Genomic DNA, 25,374 nt, shown 5'->3' with positions numbered 1-25,374 from the left:
AAGTTTCCCACTTTATTTTACATGATTTTTCTGTCTATGTTTAAGATAGTACTGGGGGCTCACAGAAAAGTTTGAAATTTTACAATTCAAAATCTTGTGTTTAAACAATAACACAAGTAATGACAAATTATCTTCTGTGGTTCATTTATATTAAGTAGATGCTAAAATAAACCTGAGTAAAAATCTTAATCTCATAATTTTTTAAAATTATACGTGTACAAACACATACATAATACAGTTCCAACTTTTGAACATTAGTAAAATAAATTGATGTCATACATGAAAAATTTGATTTAAACCCTATGTATAAATACTTATAATTATATAGGAGGAAATATTAGAAATATAAAAAGGAATATTTATTCTTTGTCAGACCACAAGGAATCAATTAAATCTGGTTCATGAGTAATTAACATCTTCTCAGAAAATAATAATTATATTTTAAATATATATTTTCTATAAAAGTGATGATATTTTAGTGAATGTATTTGAGGGTAGGACAGCAGATAATGACAGATACACTAAAATGAAGGAATTTCAGTTATTTTTCTTGTATATTATACATTTAAAATCCTATAGCACAGACTTTAGGTTTAATACAGGAAAATACAATTATATTTAACTATAAAGAAATTTAGCATTATGAGATAGCTATGAAACCACTATGATTTAATGCTAGTTCACAATTTGTGCTTTCCCATTGTTTAACAAAGGTTAAGATAGCAATTTAGTGTGGAACTGCAAGTGCAAAAATACCTACAATATTCATATATATGCTGTTTTAAAAGTTTGCTAATCTCATATGGTACTTTTTGAGCCTTAATAATATGAATATTCACATCTTTCTTACCGTAGGTTTATTTTACTTTACTTTTTTTTTCTCATTTAATTGATTCTTTTCTCCTCTGGAAGTTTTTTTTTTTTTTTGAGACGGAGTCTCACTCTGTCACCCAGGCTGGAGTGTAGTGACGTGATCTTGGCTCACTGCAACCTCCGCCTCCTGGGTTCAAGCGATTCTCCTACCTCAGCCTCCTGAGTAGCTGAGACTGCCAGTGCGTGCCAACACGCCAGGTTAACTTTTTGTGTTTTTAGTAGAGACGAGGTTTCACCGTGTTAGCCAGGATGGTCTCAATCTCCTGACCTCGTGATCTGCCCGCCTCAGACTCCCAAAGTGCTGGGATTACAGGCATGAGCCACCGCGCTCGGCCTCATTTTTAATATATTAGCATCCTACATATGTTTCCTATATCTCTTTACAATCATAATTTTTTTTTTAAATTGCTCTATGCTGTCACATAATTTCAACAGCTAAATTTCAACATTCTTAATGTTATTATTAAGGGTGATTAGCATTTTTTCTTTCCTTGAAATTTTTAGGGTGAAAATTAGTTACATAATTGCTTGTTGTTTTTATCTGTTCTACCTATACATCATATTTTTATATCTGCCTAAGAAGTCTTATTATTTGATTTTTAATGACCTCAAAAGGAGTTCACTGGTTGGATTTTTCTTCAGAGTTTTATTATATTAGTTATAATTTTTCTTGACTTGCCTATATCAGAAAGTGTAGGATACTTTATCAGTCATACTATTGGAGTTTTTCATACATATCTTGCAGAATTGGCAAACTATGACTCTTTAGCATGATATTCTTTTTAGAAGAGTGCAGTGAAAATTATAGCCTATGTCTTAGTCTGTTTTGTGTTGTGATTACACAATAACTGAGACTGAGTAGTTTATAAACAATAGAAATTTATTTAGCTCATGTTTCTGGAGACTGAAATCTATAAGAGCATGGTTCAGGCATTTTGTGGAAGACTTTATGTTGAATCATTATATAGCAGAAGGCTGAAGAGAAGAAAATGTGAAAGCAAGAGAGTAAGACAGCGCAGAACTCACTTTTATAACAACCCACCGTCACAATAATGACATTAATCCATTAATGAGGGTGGAGCCCTCATCATCTACTCACCACCCTTAACAATCTGAAGTCTTAATACAGTCACCACGACAATTAAATTTCAACATAACTTTTGGAGAGGCCAGTTAAACCACAGCATTTTAATCTTGGCCCTTCAAAACTCATGTCTTTCTCACAGACAAAATGTATTTATTACGTCCCAAGAGTCCCAAATTCTTAACTTGTTCCAGCACCAACTCAAAAGTCCAAAGTCCAGACTCTCATCTGAATTAGATAAGGCTGTGATTCAAGGCACAATTCAGCCTGAGGGAAATTTTTATTTATTTGTGTGCTTGTGAAATTAACATGCATGCATCCAAAGTAGAACTATAGGACAGACATGGGGTAGGTGTTCTCAGTCCAAAAGGGAGAAATAACAAGAAGAAAGGGGTAACTGGTACCCAAAAGTCCAAAACTCAACAATGAAAACAACATTAAGTCTTAAAGATCCTGAATAAGTTCCTTTGGCTCCATGTCTAACATCCTGAGCACAGTGGAACAGGAGTTGGACTCCCAAAACCTTAGGCAGCCTCACCCCTATAACTTTGCTAGGTTTAGTTCATCCAGCAGCTCTCATTTGTTGGTATCCTGGGCCTGCAGCTCTCCCACACTGATGCTGCAATGTGGTAGCTCTACAGTTAATGAGGTCATGATATTGACCTCACTACTACAGCTAAGCTAGGCATCACCCTAGTGGGGGCTCTCTGTGGTGGCTCTTCTCTTGCAACAAGTCTCTGACTGGGCCCCTAGGCTGTTTGTGACAACATTGAAAATTGAGGTGAAGGAAGCCATGCCCCCATGGCTATGCATTCTGCACACCTACAAAATTAGTACCACATGGACACTACCAAGGCTTATAGCTTGTACCATCCAGAATGGTGGATGGAGCTGCACTTGGACCCACTTGAGCTGTGACTGGAGCAACCAAGGAGCTGTGCTAAAATTTGTGGAGCATTGACATGGGGTGATTATGGGCAGCTTGTCCTAGAGGGTGCCCTGGGCCTGTCTCTGGAAACTATTCTGCCTTCCTCGAGTTCTGGGACTATTATAAAAAGTGCAGCCTCAAAAATCTCAGAAACCCCTTTAGTGACATTCTGCCATTGTTTTTATGATCCCTTCTTTCTGTACTAATCTTTTTAGCAAATGCTTGCTTGGCCACATCCTTGGTTTGTGCTCCTGAGGATGCGTTTTCATTCTTTACATGACCGGGTTGAAAATATTCAAAATCTTTCTATGCTGTTTCTCTCTTAATTATAAATTCTACCTTTAAGTCATTTATTTTATCTCACTTTTTATTGTATGTGGTTAAAGGTAGCTAGGCAATTTCTACAACATTTTACTTAGAAACTTATTTCACTAGATATCCCAGTGATATCCCTCTGAAATTTCACTTTCCATAAAGCTGTATAGCATGTGCACAATTCATCCAAGTTCTTTGCTACTTCATAACAAGAATGGGCATTTCTCTATTTTTCAATGCGACATTCCCTTTTTGCATCTGAAACCTTATCAGAATCGCCTTTATGGTCTATACTTCTACCAATATTCTATCACGTTAGAGAACGTCTTCTTTAAGAAGTTATAGACTTTCTCCACCTTTTTTATTTACTTCTGATCCCGCATCAGAATCACCCTTGACATTCCATTCATGGCACTCTGGACTTTTTCTAGCATACTCCTTCAAAGTCTTCCAGCTTCTAACGATGACCTAGTTCCAAAGCTACTTTCACATTTTCAGGTATTTGTTATAGCAACAGCCTTACTTCTGTGTACCAGTTTTTTGTCTTAGTTCATTATGTTTTACTATAAGAGAATACATGAGATTGGGTAATTTATAAACAGGAAATTCAGGAGGCCAGTGCAAAGCAGGTGAGTAAGTCAGTTATTTTCTAGTTCCTGGTAGTATCCATTCAGCAGGGCCAGTCTGACCACTTCACACAGCCTCAGATTCATGTGTTTCCCTTTGATCTTCCAGAGAACTTAGCCACTTCCAGACTTCTGTTCCTTAGACTCTGTTCTAAAACTCGAGAAAATGACACCTAAACACTGTGTCATAAACTCGAGAACTGAAAGCCTCAGAGATCTTAGAAATCCCTTTAGGGACATTCTGCCATTGCTAGAAATCCACCATAGATCCTATTTATAAAATAGGTGGATCTGCTGGTAGTGCATTGGGATTATACAATCAGAGGAAAGTATACATCCAAAAGTTACCGATATCCACACTTAAAAAATAGACACTCTCTTGGAAATTCACCCTGCTTTGAATACCTCACATGTGATTTTCCATGTACATATATTAGTTCTGAATCATGTATTATTTTTATGTCTTCTTAAGTCGTGTACTTAAAAATAAGTAATATCCTTATAAATGAGGAAAACAATGAAAGTTGTATTACATTATCTTTAGGTGAATGTAGTTTATATACGTGTATCTAAATATAGTCATTCCTCAGTATCCACAGGGTATTGGGTTCTCCTGTGGATACCAAAAGCCTAAGATGCCCCAGTCCCTTATCTAAAATGACTCAGTACTTGTATGTAATCTATGCACATTCTCCCATAATAACTCTAAGTTATATCAACATTATTTATGATATATAATGCAATGCCTACACATTACTTCATTTGCATTGATTCCACATAATGCTAGGTGCATACATAATTCCAGTTTTACTTTTTGGATCTTTGTGGAATTTTTTCTCCTAAATGTTTTTTATCCATCATTGGTTAAATCCATGAATGCAGAACACACAGATGTGAAAGGTCAAATCTGTATGTATTTTACATATATGTGTACACACATACTTTATTATAAGAATATTGAAATAACATATATAGGAAGGAATATAATTACTTTAAATTGCATACGTATGTTTTAGATTGCTTAAATATGCATTCCAATTCAAATACAATTATGTATAAATATATATAGTTTGAAATTATATGTTAATTTAGCTATATTGTAGTGTATGTAAAATTTTAATAATCATCTCTGGTATGCTCACTAGCTTGGAGATTATTTTAAATAATAATATTGAATAGACATAGAAATAAATACAATTTCAATTCAAAAGTTTATTTTCATCTTTATGGTCCTTTATTTCTAAGTGTAGCAATAATTACAAACTGGATTCAAAGGTTATGATTCCTTTCTTTATACAGTCCTTTATTTCTGAACTTAGCCTTAATAATCTAATTTTTGATTGAAAATTAGTCTTTTTTAATGAAAAGTCAAGTCTTTAGTTGAGACAATGAATTATCTTATCATCATTTAGTGACAATGCATAATAAAATGAATTTCTGAGTAATATTAAAAGACTTTCTTATGAACTTTCATCAGAAACCCATTACAATTCATTTGAAGAAACTGACATGCAGCATATGACTGCAATTTATGTTTTCACATATGAGAATGAAACCTAGCTTCCAAAACGTATTGAAGAAATTGGGGAAATTTTACTTAGACATAAATCTAGAGAAAGGAAAGACAAAACAAAAAAAAAATCTGAGGTACCAGGTCTGATAATCATGGGGAGAGGATTACTTGTAAGCAAGAAAATGATGGATTTGTGATGAGCCTGATGATGGTAACAGCATAATCAGTAGTTAATAATGAGAAGATTTTCACAACCACATCAGAGTAACTTAGTAAACAGTATACTTAACATTTTAAAAATCCTATATCTAAATAAAAAAACTCTCATGATGATATTTTTGTATGACTATACTTCAATACAAAGCATATATTTACAGAAATAAATCTATGTTTAAACCCTTTTAATCTTGAGTGCAGGGTTCCACAAAGAACTTACCGCAGGCTTAGATACTCTAGCACACCCAGCTCTAGTGAAGTGTAATTTACAAGACAGAAAGGCCAAGATACTCGAATTGATTTAACAAGTACAGGCAAAGTATTTTTGAAGAAGTTATTTAACCCATTTGAAACTGATTTTCTCAACTGAAACTTAGAAAATGTAGATTCTATGAAAATAAATGAAATGATGTTTACAAAACACTCTTTCTAGGACATAACAATCCTTCTCTTTCACACACATACACACCCCAGTACAATAAATAGAAAAAATAAATAAGAAGTATTTAAGAATATTATAACTCACATTTGTCTGTCTACCTACAAAAAGGTTACAGCAATTCACCTGGACTAAATGCCTTTACAGTTAAGCTTTATCAGGTGAGAAAAGAAAAATTTTAGAAGCAAAATTTAGGTGAAGACCCAGCGGATGAGATCAATGTTTCTTTCATTTCTCTCTCACATACTGTTGGGTCTGATTTTTCTTAATATTTGAAATCATTTATATTGACCAGTAATAATGGCATCTACCCATTGGTGGTGATTATTAGAGTAACTCAAACAGCTTCCTCAAGACTGTTCTATTCGTAGCATTTATTCCCCATCTTTTATTGCCCAACCACTTTATTCTTCCTTTTATTTTCTACCACTTCATTTCACTGCTATGTGCATGACTAAACAAACTTATTACCGTCTGTAAAAATATATATTTTGAAGCATAAGGTAATTAGCAGATAGTAATAGAGATTCAAATATGGATATCTTGCCCATTTGTCGTGGCCTTGGCATTTTACTGAACCAGACTGTAGTGTTTTTAAAACTCGCTACTCTCAGGAGAGAGCTTTGGGGCTCTTGCTTTCATTCCACACACCTGCTGTGGGAAGAAACTGATCCCATCAGGACCTGTCACTTCTTTTCATTTTTAACCAGGGAAAGAGTACACACAACACTTTCCCTGATAGAACACAAACACTCCCTGAATACTTTGAAGAACAGTAAGAAATCCACATAGTAGGAATTCACGTGGTAATTACTTATTTTTTGTACAGAACTTCTAGACCAAAAGAAAATTAGTGACATTTTCCTATTTTAAACTAAATTGTCTTCCTATAGAAAAAGTGTAAATCTGGATATATCTGTGCATAGATATACATACATTTGTATAAACACACATGTATATACACAAGATTGATAAAGGAATTTGGGAAAAGCATACTTTTTCAAAGTAAGGTGAGATTTATCGGCTATTCCTATCACAAATATGCTAGCAGACGAAGGCCAAAAACCCCAATTATTCAAAAGATGACTACAGTACAAATATGGGCACACTTGATTTTAGAAAATATCTATTTTTGTTGGGCCTTTTAACTAACGGCATAAACTTGTCTTCTTTTTTTTTTTTTTTTCTTCCTGTTTAAAATAGATAATACAGGACACTTCTTTATGTAACCTCTACATTCACCTTTTTTTTTTTTTTTTTTTTGAGATGGAGTCTCTCTCTGTCACCCAGGCTGGAGTGCAGTGGCAGGATCTCGGTTCACTGCAAGCTCTGCTTCCAGGGTTCAGCCATTCTCCTGCCTCAGCCTCCCGAGTAGCTGGGACTACAGGTGCCCGCCACCACACCCAGCTAATTTTTTTGTATTTTTAGTACAGACGGGGTTTCACCGTGTTAGCCAGGATGGTCTCGATCTCCTGAACTCGTGATCTGCCCGCCTCGGCCTCCCAAAGTACTGGGATTACAGGCGTGAGCCACCGCGCCCGGCCTACATTCACCTTCTATAACCTTTTCCAGTGAGTCATTAGAAGGACTCACAATAGAATCCTTAGTTATTGAAGGTTACGAGATAAACCTTCCTGCTTTAAAATGGTTCAGTGTTCTTTACATATGAGTTGACTCTGGGATGTTTTCCAAATCTTGCATGTAAAATTTCCTCGTTCAATTTTCTATTAATAAAGACACTTTTCTCTTACACCATTCCTTTTTTATATTTGTATGATAATGCTTTTTTATGTAAATTGACTATTTTCAGAACACTTAATATGATTCTGCTCTTATTTGAAAATTATTTCAAGGAGACTGTTATATAATAATGATCTATAATGTGCAAGGTTTTAACTGCAGATATATGTCTAGCAGTATAGAACTCTAGTATGAGTTCTGTTAAAATTGGAGCTCCATTATAACAGCCACAAGTCAGTTATGATGGAGCTACACAGGTCTTCACTAATACTGTTATATATTAAGCGGTCTGAATCCTGCTGCACTAATGTGGAGAATAGAAAATAAGTTGATAGAAGCCCAATTTAAATTCAACAACTAATAAAGACAGGATACAATTTTAGTACTGAAAATATTTTCAAATGTGATATGTGAAAAGCCTACTACTCTGCAACTCATTTACATAAAAGTGAATGATATGTTAGGAGTTTAAGCCATGAGTTTAGCAACTTTTGTGGCAGATAACTTAGGTGAAATTGATAATGCTTTCATTTTCTTATTGTGTAAAAACTGGTAGCTTAGTTCTTTAAAAGTAAAAATAGTAAAACATAATAAATACATGTTTACTACCAACTTGACTATTTTAGAAAAAAATAATTTTTATTAAAAATATAAATAAATAGCAAATTGAGTTAAGGAATTTTCTATGACTTTAGTTAAAATTCGTATCTCCAATCTAGTAAGTGTGAAACAGTATACAAATATTTCTTTGACACAAGTATTTTTATTGATTTTCTAATTGAAAATTCATCAATAAGAAATACTAAATATCACTAATTTTATTTTTAATCACAAAATTATGTTATATTTACATAATAAATTATTCACATATCCACAAATAAACAGACATAACACACACACACACAAATAAATTCAAAGTTTATAAGCATGTATGCAGCAGAAATTTTTATTGCTTATGTTCAATCAATAGGTAAGTCAATTGACTGAGGTTTTCCAGTTACTGGGGAAAGTATAATGATACATAGTCATAGAATAGTGAACAATTTTTTAGTTTTTATATTTCTACTGATTAACTTGCTTTTTTCTAAAAAAAGTTTATTCCACTTGTGTTTAATATTCTTAATTGAAAGTTGTTTTATTTGTATGTAATTATATAACTGAACTGAGCATTATATAAATACTTAAATATAATACCAAAGTAGAGTTCCATTTTTATGGAAATAGTCACATTTTTCCCAGTAGGACTTTTGCTTCCTTTTGAAAATAAAGTTAGATCTATCTCTTATTCTCCATAGGGAAAGATAGACAGCTCTTCAGTAGCTTCATATAAGATCAGAGTCTTCTAAATTTGAACTCCTCTCCATTTCATGTGCAGGTACCATAACTAAGAAAGTGATTTTTTAAAAAAATGTCAATCAGCAAAAGTATGTTCCCTTGCTTTTTAACACTATGACTAATGATGGGCTTCCTGTTTTGGCAGTAGTTATACCTTTAGAGTAGTGAATGCCTCCCTACCACCCACAATGGAGATTGTCATGATTTCTCTTAGCAAGTTTTCCCAGTGTGAAATAAACCATCTATCATATTTCATTTTTTTTTGTCATCACCCTACATAAATGTTCTCTGGCTATTGCTGTGATGACCACAGGTTACTTTTGGTTAAGAATTCAATTGGGCCTGAATACCTACAATTATAACATGAAGAAGTTAAACCAGAAAATGTCTAATGTCTTTTCCGACATTGAAATATTGGGGATGCCAGTGAACAAACAAAATAGATTTATTTTTATATTACAGCTTTGACTCCAATACAGAAAAATGGTAAGGGCTTTTATATCTTTGGGGTAAATTTATAAAATCATGTAACAAATCAAAATCATGGAGATATGAGGCGTGGATTTCCTACAGTTATAAACCATTAATCGAGGCAGGAGTAGCCTAGAAATTAATTAAAATAGTGCTTGAAAAATGTGATGGTTAATGAATAGAAGACAGATGGATCCTGGAGAATGACAGTGGATTATCATAAGCTTAACCAAGTGGTGACTCCAATTGCAGCTGCTATACCAGATGTGATTTAATTGCTTGAGAAAATTAACACATCTCCTGGTACCTGGTATGCAACTATTGATCATTCAAGTGCTTTTTTCTTTTCTTTTCTTTTCTTTTTTATTATACTTTAAGTTTTAGGGTACATGTGCACATTGTGCAGGTTAGTTACATATGTATACATGTGCCATGCTGGTGCGCTGAACCCACTAACTCGTCATCTAGCATTAGGTATATCTCCCAATGCTATCCCTCCCCCCTCCCCCCACCCCACCACAGTCCCCAGAGTGTTATATTCCCCTTCCTGTGTCCATGTGATCTCATTGTTCAATTCCCACCTATGAGTGAGAATATGCGGTGTTTGGTTTTTTGTTCTTGCGATAGTTTACTGAGAATGATGCTTTCCAATTTCATCCACGTCCCTCCAAAGGACATGAACTCATCATTTTTTATGGCTGCATAGTATTCCATGGTGTATATATGCCACATTTTCTTAATCCAGTATATCATTTTTGGGCATTTGGGTTGGTTCCAAGTCTTTGCTATTGTGAATAATGCCACAATAAACATACATGTGCATGTGTCTTTATAGCAGCATGATTTATAGTCCTTTGGGTATATACCCAGTAATGGGATGGCTGGGTCAAATGGTATTTCTAGTTCTAGATCCCTGAGGAATCACCACCCTGACTTCCACAATGGTTGAACTAGTTTACAGTCCCACCAACAGTGTAAAAGTGTTCCTATTTCTCCACATCCTCTCCAGCACCTGTTGTTTGCTGACTATTGAATGATTGCCATTCTAACTGGTGTGACATGGTTTCTCATTGTGGTTTTGATTTGCATTTCTCTGATGGCCAGTGATGATGAGCATTTTTTCATGTGTTTTGTGGCTGCATAAATGTCTTCTTTTGAGAAGTGTCTCTTCATGTCCTTCGCCCACTTTTTGATGGGGTTGTTTGTTTTTTTCTTGTAAATCTCTTTGCGTTCATTGTAGATTCTGGATATTAGCCCTTTGTCAGATGAGTAGGTTGCGAAAATTTTCTCCCATTTTGTAGGTTGCCTGTTCACTCTGATGGTAGTTTCTTTTGCTGTGCAGAAGCTCTTTAGTTTAATTAGATCCCATTTGTCAATTTTGTCTTTTGTTGCCATTGCTTTTGGTGTTTTAGACATGAAGTCCTTGCCCATGCCTATGTCCTGAATGGTAATGCCTAGGTTTTCTTCTAGAGTTTTTATGGTTTTAGGTCTAACGTTTAAGTCTTTAATCCATCTTGAATTGATTTTTGTATAAGGTGTAAGGAAGGGATCCAGTTTCAGCTTTCTACATATGGCTAGCCAGTTTTCCCAGCACCATTTATTAAATAGGGAATCCTTTCCCCATTGCTTGTTTTTCTCAGGTTTGTCAAAGATCAGATAGTTGTAGATATGTGGCGTTATTTCTGAGGGCTCTGTTCTGTTCCATTGATCTATATCTCTGTTTTGGTACCAGTAACATATAAACAGAGCCAAAGACAAAAACCACATGATTATCTCAATAGATGCAGAAAAAGCCTTTGACAAAATTCAACAACACTTCATGCTAAAAACTCTCAATAAATTAGGTATTGATGGGATGTATTTCAAAGTAATAAGAGCTATCTATGACAAACCCACAGCCAATATCATACTGAATGGGCAAAAACTGGAAGCATTCCCTTTGAAAACTGGCACAAGACAGGGATGCCCTCTCTCACTGCTCCTATTCAACATAGTGTTGGAAGTTCTGGCCAGGGCAATTAGGCAGGAGAAGGAAATAAAGGGTATTCAATTAGGAAAAGAGGTAGTCAAATTGTCCCTGTTTGCAGACAACATGATTGTATAACTAGAAAACCCCATTGTCTCAGCCCAAAATGTCCTTAAGCTGATAAGCAACTTCAGCAAAGTCTCAGGATACAAAATCAATGTACAAAAATCACAAGCATTCTTATACACCAACAACAGACAAACAGAGAGCCAAATCATAAGTGAACTCCCATTCACAATTGCTTCAAAGAGAATAAAATACCTAGGAATCCAACTTACAAGGGATGTGAAGGACCTCTTCAAGGAGAACTACAAACCACTGCTCAAGGAAATCAAAGAGGATACAAACAAATGGAAGAACATTCCATGCTCATGGGTAGGAAGAATCAATATTGTGAAAATGGCCATACTGCCCAAGGTAATTTACAGATTCAATGCCATCCCCATCAAGCTACCAATGCCTTTCTTCACAGAATTGGAAAAAACTACCAAAAAAGAGCCCGCATCGCCAAGTCAATCCTAAGCCAAAAGAACAAAGCTGGAGGCATCACACTACCTGACTTCAAACTATACTACAAGGCTACAGTAACCAAAACAGCATGGTACTGGTACCAAAACAGAGATATAGATCAATGGAACAGAACAGAGCCCTCAGAAATGAATGAAATGAAGTGAGAAGGGAAGTTTAGAGAAAAAAGAATAAAAAGAAATGAGCAAAGCCTCCAAGAAATATGGGACTATGTGAAAAGACCAAATCTACGTCTGATTGGTGTACCTGAAAGTGATGGGGAGAATGGAATCAAGTTGGAAAACACTCTGCAGGATATTATCCAGGAGAATTTCCCCAATCTAGCAGGGCAGGCCAACGTTCAGATTCAGGAAATACAGAGAATGCCACAAAGATACTCCTCAAGAAGAGCAACTCCAAGACACATAATTGTCAGATTCACCAAAGTAGAAATGAAGGAAAAAATGTTAAGGGCAGCCAGAGAGAAAGGTCGGGTTACCCTCAAAGGGAAGCCCATCAGACTAACAGCGGATCTCTCGACAGAAACTCTACAAGCCAGAAGAGAGTGGGGGCCAATATTCAACATTCTTGAAGAAAATAATTTTCAACCCAGAATTTCATATCCAGCCAAACTAAGCTTCATAAGTGAAGGAGAAATAAAATACTTTACAGACAAGCAAATGCTGAGAGATTTTGTCACCACCAGGCCTGCCCTTAAAGAGCTCCTGAAGGAAGCGCTAAACATGGAAAGGAACAACCAGTACCAGCCACTGCAAAATCATGCCAAAATGTGAAGACCATCGAGACTAGGAAGAAACTGCATCAACTAACAAGCAAAATAACCAGCTAACATCATAATGACAGGATCAGATTCACACATAACAATATTAACTTTAAATGTAAATGGACTAAATGCTCCAATTAAAAGACACAGACTGGCAAATTGGATAAAGAGTCAAGACCCATCAGTGTGCTGTATTCAGGAAACCCATCTCACATGCAGAGACACACATAGGCTCAAAATAAAAGGATGGAGGAAGATCTACCAAGCAAATGGAAAACAAAAAAAGGCAGGGGTTGCAATCCTAGTCTCTGATAAAACAGACTCTAAACCATCAAAGATCAAAAGAGACAAAGAAGGCCATTACATAATGATAAAGGGATCAATTCAACAACAAGAGCTAACTATCCTAAATATATATGCACCCAATACAGGAGCACCCAGATTCATAAAGCAAGTCCTGAGTGACCTACAAAGAGACTTAGACTCCCACACATTAATAATGGGAGACTTTAACACCCCACTGTCAACATTAGACAGATCAACGAGACAGAAAGTCAACAAGGATACCCAGGAATTGAACTCAGCTCTGCACCAAGCGGACCTAATAGACATCTACAGAACTCTCCACCCCAAATCAACAGAATATACATTTTTTTCAGCACCACACCACACCTATTCCAAAATTGACCACATAGTTGGAAGTAAAGCTCTCCTCAGCAAATGTAAAAGAACAGAAATTATAACAAACTATCTCTCAGACCACAGTGCAATCAAACTAGAACTCAGGATTAAGAATCTCACTCAAAACCACTCAACTACATGGAAACTGAACAACCTGCTCCTGAATGACTACTGGGTACATAACGAAATGAAGGCAGAAATAAAGATGTTCTTTGAAACCAACGAGAACAAAGACACAACATACCAGAATCTCTGGGATGCATTCAAAGCAGTGTGTAGAGGGAAATTTATAGCACTAAATGCCCACAAGAGAAAGCAGGAAAGATCCAAAATTGACACCCTAACATCACAAATAAAAGAACTAGAAAAGCAAGAGCAAACACATTCAAAAGCTAGCAGAAGGCCAGAAATAACTAAGATCAGAGCAGAACTGAAGGAGATAGAGACACAAAAACCCTTCAAAAAATTAATGAATCCAGGAGCTTGTTTTTTGAAAGGATCAACAAAATTGATAGACTGCTAGCAAGACTAATAAAGAAAAAAAGAGAGAAGAATCCAATAGACACAATAAAAAATGATAAAGGGGATATCACCACCAATCCCACAGAAATACAAACTACCATCAGAGAATACTACAAACACCTCTACGCAAATAAACTAGAAAATCTAGCAGAAATGGATAAATTCCTCAACACATACACTCTTCCAAGACTAAACCAGGAAGAAGTTGAATCTCTGAATAGACCAATAACAGGATCTGAAATTGTGGCAATAATCAATAGTTTACCAACCAAAAAGAGTCCAGGACCAGATGGATTCACAGCCAAAATCTACCAGAGGTACAAGGAGGAACCGGTACCATTCCTTCTGAAACTGTTCCAATCAATAGAAAAAGAGGGAATCCTCCCTAACTCATTTTATGAGGCCAGCATCATCCTGATAACAAAGCCGGGCAGAGACACAACCAAAAAAGAGAATTTTAAACCAATATCCTTGATGAACATTGATGTGAAAATCCTCAATAAAATACTGGCAAAATGAATCCAGCAGCACATCAAAAAGCTTATCCACCATGATCAAGTGGGCTTCATCCCTGGGATGCAAGGCTGGTTCAATATACGCAAATCAATAAATGTAATCAAGTGCTTTTTTCAACAATCCTGTCTAAAAGGCTCACCAGAAGCAGTCTGCCTTCATCTGGAAAAACCAGCAATACATCTTTAAAGCCCTATCTCAGTGGTATATCAGTTGTTCAGCCCTCTAACAATTTAGTTCACAGGGATCTTGTGTATCTTTTCATTCCACAAGATATCATATTGGTCCATTACATTGATGACATTATGCTGATTAGAACTAATGAGTATGAAGTTGCAACTACTTTAAACTTATTGGTAAGATATTTGCATGTTGGAGGATGGGAAATGAACTTGACTAAAATTCAGGGTCCTTCTACCTCAGTGAAGTTTCTAGGGCACTATTGGTGTAGGGCATGTTGAAATATTCTTTCTAAACTGAAGGATAAGTTGTTGCATCTGACCCCTCCTACAACCAAGAAAAAGGCACAACACCTAGGGACCTGTTTGGATTTTGAAAGGAGCAGACTCTTCATTTGGATGTGTTGCTCTGGCACATCTACCAAGTGAACCAAAAAGCTGCTAGTTTTGAGTGAGGCCTAGACCAGGAGAAGAATTGCAACAGGTCTTAGGCTGTTGTGAAAGCTGCTCTGCAACCTGGGCATTATGATCCAGTTGCCGTAATGGTACTTGGATGCTGTTTGGAGCCTTTGGCAGGTCCATATATGTAAATCACAGTAGAGACCTTCCTTTGAGATTTTGGAGAAAGGCCCTGTCATTATCTGCACGTAACTGCTCACCTTTTAAGAAATAGATTTGATTCTGCTACTAGATCTTAGTAGAAGCTGAAGGCTTGACCATGGGCCACGAATTTACTGTGATTCTTGTGCTTCCCATCATGAACTGGATGTTACCTGACCCACTAAGTTGTAAAGTTGGGTGCGCACATCAGCACTCCATCATCAAATGGAAGGGGTATACAAGTGATCCAGCCTAAGCAGATCCTAAAGGTATGAGTAACTTAAATGAAGAAGTGGCCCAAATGCCCATGGTTTCTACTCCTGCTATGCTGCCTTCTCTCTCAGCCTACACCTATGGCAGTATGAAGCATACCCTCTGATCAGTTCACAAAGGAAGAAAAGACTGGGGCCTGGTTTAGAGATGGTTCTAAACTATATGCAGGCACCACTCAAAAGTGGACAGCTATAGCGCTACAGCCCCTTTCATAGATGTCCCTGGACAGTAGTAAGGTAAAATCTTCTCAATGGGAAGAACTTGGTAGGGGGGCACCTGGTTGTGCACCTGGGAGGAGAAATGACTAGGTGTATGATTACATTATCTACTGATGGGCTGTGACCAATGGTTTGGTTGGATGCTTAGGGACTTGGAAAGGCATGATTTGAAAATTGGTGACAAAAAATTGGAGGAAGAAGTATGCAGATAGATCTCTCTGAGTGGGCAAAGGATGTAAATATATTCATGTCCCATGTGAATGCTCACTAAAGATTGACCTCAGCAAAGAAAGACTTTAATAATCAGGTAGATAGGATGATCTATCCCGTGCTTCTGTGGATACTAGTCAGCCTCTTTCCCTAGCTAATTCTGTCATCACCAAATTAGCTCATGAACAATGTGGCCACAGTGGCAGGGATGAGTGTTATGAATGGGCTCACCAACATGGACTTCCACTCACCAAGGTTGACCAGGCCATGACCACCACTGAGTTCCCAATCTGCCAGCAGCAGAAACCAACACTGAACCCCCCAGTATGGCACAATCTTCCCGGGGTGATCAACCAGCTACCTGGTGGTGGATTTATCCCATAGAATCACTTCCATCATGGAATAGGGCAATTTTTTTCCTTCCTGGAATAGATACTAACTCTGGATATGGATTTGCTTTCTCTGCATGCAATGTTTCTGCCAAAATTAACATTTGTAAACTCACAAAATGCCTTGTGATATTCTACACAGTGAATACCATCAGGATATTCTACACAGTGTTGCTCGTGATCAAGGAACTCACTACTTGGCCAAAGGAGTGCAGCAATGAACTCGTGCTCACAGAATTCACTGATCTTACCATGTTCCCCATCGTCCTGAAGCAGCTGGTTTGATGAAAAGGTAGAACAGCTTTTGAAATCCCAGCTATAGTGCCAGCTAGGTGACAATAGCTAGCACTGCAGGGCTGGGACAAAGTTCTTTAGAAGGCTTCATGTGCTCTAAATCGGCTCCCGATACATAGTACTCTTTCTCCCATAACCAGGATTCAGGGGTCCAGGAATCAAGGGGTGCAATAAAAATGAAACCACTCACAATTGACCCTAGTGATGTATTAGCAAATTTTTTATTCCCTGTTCCCACAGCTTTATATACTGCTGGCCTAGGGGTCTTACTTCCAAAGAGAGGGATGCTTCCATCAGGAGAAACAACAATGATTCCATTTAACTGGAATGTAAGGCTGCCACTTTGCCACTTTGGGCTCCTCTGAGACAACAGGCTAAGAAAGGAATTATGGTGGTGGCTGGGGTGATTTACCTGGACTACAAAGGAAATATTGGACTATTATTCCACAATGTAGGTAAGAAATAGCATGTCTGAAATACAGAAGATCCCTTAGGGCTTGTCTTGTACTATTATTGTAAGGTTCTTCTATCCGTTCAAACCCCGAGAGCGTGCCAACAGACAACACAAGGCAGTGTGGAGTAACACGCTGTTTTAATGAGTGCCTGGGTGCACGCGGGCTGAGGTCTAAAATGGCGTCAGCCCCAAGTGAAGATGGGGCAAAGATTTTATAGTCTCTTGTAAACAGGAAGTGTCCTAGTCTGACGTAACTGCTGTGTGGTACGCGGATGGCCTTTCTCGATCTTCAGGGGTACGTGTCTTCCAGCCAGGGTAGCTGTCTTCTGACTGGCTCTCTTCCTGCTTTTGCTATCTTACTGACACATGCTGCTGATGCAAGTGGCTTTGCACTTTGAAGACCGGGCCTGAGAAGGCAGGAGTTACTCATCCCCTTAAGCTTTCAGGCCCCGGGGAGAATCTTACAATTATGCTCTGTGATTAAGGTCAATGGGAAACTGTAATAATCCAATTCAGGCAAGACTATGAATAGCTCACTCTTCAGGAATGCAGCCTTGGGTCACCCCACCAGGTAAAGAACCATGACTGGCTAAGGTGCTTGCTGGAGACAAAGGGAATACAGAATGAATAGTAGAAGAAGATAGTTATAAATACCAGCTACAATCAGATGACCAGTTACAGAAATGAGGACTGTAATTTGTTCTAAGTATTTTCTCCTGGTTTTGTTAGGAATACATCTGTGCATATGTGTACATATATTAAGCAAATATCTATGGTTTTGCTTCTCTCATTGCTTTATCATAACATAATATTAATTGCATTTATATAAGTATTTAAGTATTGTTAATTTTATGTCATTGTATTTAAGAAAGGGGATATCAGGAGAAGAGTAAACATCACTCAAAGAGTACCTCCTCTTCTGAAGACAGGACTAATGAGTTTTTGGTTTTACACAGCTTCATGTTAAGCAAAACTAATACTTTATTATTGTTTTTATTTGAAGAGTATGGCTTAGGAAGATGTGTATGGATGCCAGTTGACAAGGGTTGGGCTTGTAAAGATTAATTTTAGGTGTCGATTTGACTGGAAGGAGTACCTAAAAACCTGGTAAAGCACTATGTTTGGGTGTGTCTGTGAGAATGTTTCCAGAAGAGATTAGTGTGGGAGACTGGGTGGATTTTCGTTTCTTTTTCTTTTTATTCTCCTTTCTGTATTTCCCAGTCTGATGGATTAATTGGGAAAGGTCCATCTTCAATGTGGGTAGGCAGCATCCAATCTCCTAGCAGGCCCAGAGAGAATAAAAACAGAGAAAAGGAAAAATACATTAATCTATCTGCTGGAACTAAGATATATTCTTCCTCTCCAGTCCTTGGACAATTCCATGCTCTCCAGGCTTTGGACTTCAGGACTGGAAGTCAGGACCACTGACTTCCTACCAGACCCTCAGATTCTCAGGTCTTTGGCCTTGAACTGAGAGTTTACACCAACAGCTTCCTTGGCTTTGAGGCTTAGAGATTTGGACTAAGTTATGCTACAAGCATTCAAAGGTCTCCAGCTTGCAGATGTCCTGTTGTGAAACTTCTCAGCCTCTATAATCAATTAGCCAATTTATCTAATAAATTTCCTCTCACATCTCTCTCTTTCTCTTTCTACCCCTCCTCATTGGTTCTGCCTCTCTGGAGAACCATGACTTATATAGAAAGTAAACAGCTCACTACCTGATGTAGACTATAATTGCTCTGTTGCAGGCTTAATTGTGTTTTCCCCAAATTTATACTGAAGATCTAACCCCCAGTAACACAAAATATTACTGCATTTGAATATAAGGTCTTTAAATAGTGAGTAAGTTAAAATGAAGTTATTAATGTGGGCCCAATTATGTTACTGGCATCTTTATAAGAAGGAGAAGTTGGGCACAGACAAAAATATAGGGAAGATCATGTGAAGATACAGTGAGGAGACAGCCATCTACAAGCCAAGGAAAAAGGTCTCAGAAGAAACCAACCCTGTAGACACTTTGATCTCAAATTCTAACCTCCAAAACTATGAGAAAGTAAGTTTCTCTTGTTCAAGCCAGGCAATCTGTGGTACTTTGTCATGGCAGCCCTAGCAAACTAATACACATAGTGAGCAGAAATAGCATACAGGATGGTCTAGTCTAGTGGAAAGATGTGAGGTCTGAGGTGTGCTATAGGTCTGAGTTCAAGAGGGTGCAAAGAAGTAAGCTTTAGAATTTGGACTCTAAGATACACTGCTGAGCTTCTAATTTTAAAGAAAATAAGAAATGTGCTACATTTTTTTCAATGGAGGAAGAATCTCAAATTAAAAATACAATAACAATAATTAACTGGGGACATAATGAGTCAAGTCTTAATTCTAGGAGTTCTCTAAGAGTCCTGAATAATGGGAATACTATAACATTAATAGAAGGCTTAAAATATACCTGACACTACTATTCAAATGTGACTCATTTAATCCTTACAACCCCATGAGGTATCCAATATGATGGTCAATTCTGTCTTACAGGCTGAGAAAAGGAACATGAAGAAGTTAAGTAAATTTCTCAAAGACGACATGCAAATGAAATGAAAAGGAAAAACCAGGCATTTTAACTCATATAATCTGAATCTAAAAATCCAAACACCAACGCATTTTTTTCTATACTCCTTCTTTTTACAGTTTAAATCAGTGGAACAATTCTAGACTAGATACATGTTTTAGTTAATACTGTTGAAATTTCTACTTGTTTTTTTTGTTTAATTAATTGTTTATATGTTATTATTATTGATTTACATGTGTTCAGAAAATTTAACTCTCTAATATAGTTAGCAGCTACTTTATAAATAAGAATACATATTACGTTATGACTAAAAATCTTTAGAAATAATTTTTGCTGAATTATGACTTTACTAAGAAGGAAACTAATATCACACAGTTTGAATATTAGAGTAAGTAACAGAAACCAAACTGAAGAGGAATATGAAAATAAAATATTTGTTATTTTTTAAACTTTATGTTTATTACTGGTCATATTCTGAGAATTTGCAAACAAGGACAGTTTTCTCAATTGGTATTTTAAAGCCACAAAATAAAGACGACATACAAATGGCAAACAGGCATAAGAAAAGGTACTCAACATCACTGATCATCAGAGAGAGGAAAATTAAAACTACAAGGAGATATCTATTCCAGTTAAAACGGCTTATAGCCAAAAACAAACAAACACAAAATACAGGCAATAGCAAATGCTGGTGAGGATGTAGAGAAAAAAGAAGTCTTGTATACTGTTAGTGGGAATGTAAATTAGTATAACCATTATGGAGAACAATTTGGAGGTTCCTCCAAAAACTGAAAATAGAGCTTCCATATCATCCAGCACTTACAGTACTGGGTATATACCCAAAAGAAAGGAAATCAGTATGTCGAAGAAATACCTACTTTTTTGTGTTTGTTACAGCACTGTTCACAATAGCTAAGATTTGGAAGCCACCGAAGTGTCCATCAACAGATGCATGGATAAAGAAAATGTGGCACATATTCACAATGGAGTACTATTCAGCCATAAAAAAAGAATGAGATCCTGTCATTTTCAACAACAACGATGGAAGTGGAGATTTTTAGGTTAGGTGAAATAAACCAGGAACAGAAAGACAAATATTGCACGTTCTCACTTATCAGTAGGATCTAAAAATCAAAACAATTGAACCCATGGATGTAGAGAGTAGAAGGATGGTTATCAGAGGCTGGGAAGTGTAGTGGGGGAATGAGGGTGGATTAATGGTTACAAAACACGGTTAAAAAGAATTAATAAAACCTACTATTTGATAGCACCACAGGGTGACTATAGTTAATAATAACTTAACAACTTAATTTTACATTTTGGAATTACTAAAAGAGAGTAAATAGATTGCTTGTTACACAAAGGATAAATGCAGAATAATTACATTATTACAGGGATGGATACCCTGTTCTCCATGATGTGATTATTATACATTGTATAACTCTATCAAAACTTCTTATGTGCCACAGGTATACATCTACTGTGTATCCACAAAATATTTTTTTAAAAGACACAAAATAAATCTACCATTAATAAAAAAAGTTATATAGACTGTGGCATCTTGAGAATTGACTGAAAATATAATAAATTTAAATAACAACTCTACTCCAATACTGGTATTTGTCTGCATATCTATTTGTATATATGTAAGAAATCACAACATATATGCCTCAATATTAGCAATTGTATTAAACTTGTTCCAATATGTATATACATGGATAGCAGACGATAGAAAAATGGACATATGTATAATTTAAAAAATATGTGTAGTCAGGATATACCAACTTTAAACATTTATGGGATTGCATTATACTTTATTTAATTAGAATCATTGTTCTATTTGTTAGGATATCCATTTAATTACAGTCTTAAACTTTAAGAATTCAAAGGAGACTGAGGCTCGAATTTAGTATACTTCTGTTTTACTTGAACATATATCATGTAATAATAAATTAAGACTACTTCATTTATTCTAAAATTTCTAATAATGTCAAATATGTTTTATACTTAATAACACTTGTTAAAGCAGTAGAGAAATGCAATTGCACAACATTATGATTTGAACATCTCTTTATATCTAAGATTAATAATAATGATGTTTTAAATTTTATTCACAATAAACAATTATTTACAGAATAATATTGTAATCTTTACCTAAGGGAGTTGCTAATAATATGGCAAGTTATTTAAATAACAAATCATATTGGCTTTCTTAATGTAATTATTTTGAATATAACACATTTTCATGAAACTATATCCATGTAACTTTTATTATGGCTATTACTATTGTTTTGTCTTCCAATTAAGGAATTTCAGAAATAAAGAACTACAGAATATCTGGTAATGTGAGAATCTGTAGCGAACTTGTTATATTGTTGCTGTTTTTTGGTGTTTTCAGGTTTTCTATAAGATCATTACACACCTTAAACTTTCCCAGCTAGAATTTTTCAGATAGAGGCTACATCATTTTTCTCCACTTATTTACTCCCCATTCATTTTTTAATTACTGTATTAATTTTTATCAAAGTTATAAGTACACATATTATGAAATATTAACTGATTCTACACTTGCATTCCTAGTTGTAACTCCACAGAGATAATTATTTTAGAATCTTAACTCTGTTGACATATGCCTTCTTCTGGTTAAATATTACTCATATAACTACTTCTTGATTTCTTATTTTGGAACATTGTCTATTAATGAGAATTTTGATCTCTTTCAATCCATCCTCATTTTACTCAATCCTAGTTTCCTTTTTCCACATCACAAATATAGTTAGATTGTGATTTTGGATACACTATAGATTAGTATTCAGATTTATATTATTCTGATAATATACATTTTACTTACATGTCAGTTACAGGGTATTTGATCATGTCATTTTATGTTTTGGTAGGAATTCACAATTTCTTCAGACTTAGTCATAATTTTGTTTGCTTTAGTTTCTGAACATGTCTGTACTTGTTTCCTATGGTTGCTAAAACAAATTACCATAAACTTTATAGTTTAAAATCATAGAAATTTATTCCCTCAAATTTCTAGAGGTCAGGAGTCTGAAATCCGGCTGCCACAGGGCCATGCTTCTTCTGAAGCCTTTAGGAAAGAATTATTTTTTTTTCCATCTTTCAGCTTCTGTTGATTCTTGGTGACTGTGCCTTGTGGCAGCATAACTCCAATCTCTGCCTCCATCATTTCTGTGTCTTTGGCTCAAATATCCCTCCCATTTCTCTTATAAAGATGCCCACATATTTGATTTAAGGTCCTCTCTAAATGCAAGATAATCTTATCTCGAGATTGTTAATTAAATCTGCAACGGCCTAATTTTCAAATAAGGTCATGTTCACAAGTATTGGGGTGAAGTCTTGGACACATCTTTTTGAGGGATACAATTCAAGCCACTACAGTATCACAGTATCAAATGTGTATAAGAACATTCACTATTTTATCTTAAATTTTAAGCAAATCTTTTCTAAAGCCTCCAGACCTGCTCCAACTTAGACAGTGGTTCTCTTCGCCAGATACCTGGCTTTTATTTTAGGAACCCCTTTCAGAGTCATCTGGAGAATTTCTTCCATCTGTGTCTTTTGTTGTTGAGTCCCTGTTTTCTTAATCCAGTGTCTTACTCTTTCTTTGTTTATATCCTTCATTTTTGTATGTCTGTCTTCTCAATAGTTCTTTGAAAAAGAAAAAATGAGACTTTGCATGTCTATAAATATCTTAATTCCAAATTTACCTTTAACTATAAATGCTGCAAAACGTGAATGTGTAGATTTTTTGATGTGTTAAGTAGTAGGTGAACTTTCATCTTGTTTGTAGTAGCCTGTTTACCACTTGATTCGTGGTACTGAGCTTTGCTCAAAATAGAAATAATATACACTAGTGGATGTGGCAGCATAACTATTTATATCCCAAATCTCCCTCAGAGGTATACATTACCAGCTCATCTACATTATTTGTTGAAAATCAAAATTGTTTGACTTGTGTGCCTGAGTTTGTTTGTTTGATTATTATTTCAATAGCTTTAAGGGTACAAGCGATTTTTGGTTACACAGGCACATTGTACACTGGTGAATTCCGGGGTTTTAGTTTACCCATTACTTGAATAGTGTTCATTGTACCAAATAGGTAACATTTTATTCCTAACCCCTCTCTCACCTTCCCCTCTTCAGAGGCTTCTGTGGCCATTGTACACCTATGTAGGCTTTTGTGTACCCATAGCTTAGCTCCCACTTATAAATTAGAATGTGCTGTATTTGATTTTTTGTTCCTAAGTTACTTCACTTAGGAAAATAGCCTCCAGTTCCAGACAAGTTGCTAAAAAAGAAAATTTTTAATATCTTTTATGGCTCAGTAATATTCCATGGTGTGTGTGTATATATATGTATACATACAAATACATATGTGTGTATATATGTACAAATATTTCTATACATATTTATAATAGCATTTTATTTATCCATTCATTGATTAATGGGCACTTAGGTTGATTTCATATCTTTGCAATTGTAAATTGTGCTGTGATGATCACACACATGTGCAGATGTCTTTTGGATATAATCACTTCTTTTCCTTTGAGTTGTTACCCAGTAGTAGGATTACTGAAGAAAATAGTAGATCTACCTTTAATTCTTTGAGAAATCTCCGTTCTGTTTTCTCTAGAGGTTGTACTAATTTACATCGCCACCAACAGCATATAAATGTTCTCTTTTCATCACATCCGCACCAACATCTATTGTGTATCTTCTTTTGAGAAATGTCTGTTGATGTCGTTTGCCCACTCTTTAATGAGATTGTTTTTTTCTCACTGATTTGTTTGAGTTTCTAGTTTACTTATTATATGAAGTCATGTAGCCTAAGCTTTTCTGAGACTTAGCTATCGCACACATATTTCGATGATGTGATTTGGATTCTGTGCAACTCTGAGACAGAACACTAGAAGCTGTGTTTGGGTGTTTTAAGACTCCCAGTAGATCATAGTGTCTCCTAATGATATAAATCTTTTGCCTGAGATAAAACTTATGAATGTAACTTGTTAGAGTCTTGAGTCTTATCAATTATCCCACCAAGTGTAATTACTGCAGATATTCCTTTCCTTTGTGTTTTTAAAACATATTTCCATATACTAATTGTTATTGTTTTTTGGAAAAATGTTTTTGTGTATTCTGATCCTTATGTTTGATTAAGCCCATTGTGTTATTTTCTTTACATTTCTAGGATCTTACTTTGATATTAACTGACCTGAAATGTCATGATTGACTTGTATTAGTGTAGGATTATTTGTATCCTACCAGTTGTACGCTTGATATCTTCTTTTAATCTAGAAATATGTGGATTATTTTCTGGAATTTCTATCATTGGGCTTTTATATCAGCAGGGCTGGTCCTATAAGTTTATTTTCTTTTAATTTTTTTATCTTTTTGTGCTTTTATGTATAACTTCTTTAACCTTAACTGTATATTATTTCAGTTACCATATAATTACCTTACAAAAACCCATTTTCTCCCTCTGGCCATTCTTTTACATGCATCCAGATTTAAATAGCTTCTCGTACTGCTTTTTTTTTTTTGGAGACAGAATCTTGCTCTATCATCCAGGCTGGAGGGCAAGGGCATGATCTCGGCTT

The 25,374-nt window shown here is 35.7% G+C and overlaps 1 protein-coding gene and 1 long non-coding RNA gene across 6 annotated transcripts in view; one reads left to right on the top strand and one right to left on the bottom strand.

The window, feature by feature from the left end:
• LOC129143984 (uncharacterized) overlaps positions 1-25,374 on the top strand; it is a 320,066-nt gene that overhangs the window by 23,382 nt on the left and 271,310 nt on the right. The gene's annotated exons all lie outside the window — the stretch shown is intronic.
• LOC107974698 (uncharacterized) overlaps positions 18,382-25,374 on the bottom strand; it is a 69,211-nt gene continuing 62,218 nt past the window's right edge. For both annotated transcript variants that reach the window (XR_001717631.4, XR_001717630.4), the window contains exon 6: positions 18,382-18,469. This is a non-coding gene — a long non-coding RNA (uncharacterized LOC107974698). The remainder of the gene's footprint in view (positions 18,470-25,374) is intronic.

This window comes from Pan troglodytes, chromosome 4, assembly GCF_028858775.2.
Source record: "Pan troglodytes isolate AG18354 chromosome 4, NHGRI_mPanTro3-v2.0_pri, whole genome shotgun sequence".
NCBI classification, from domain to species: domain Eukaryota; kingdom Metazoa; phylum Chordata; class Mammalia; order Primates; family Hominidae; genus Pan; species Pan troglodytes.
This window is presented reverse-complemented; position numbering and strand designations above follow the sequence as displayed.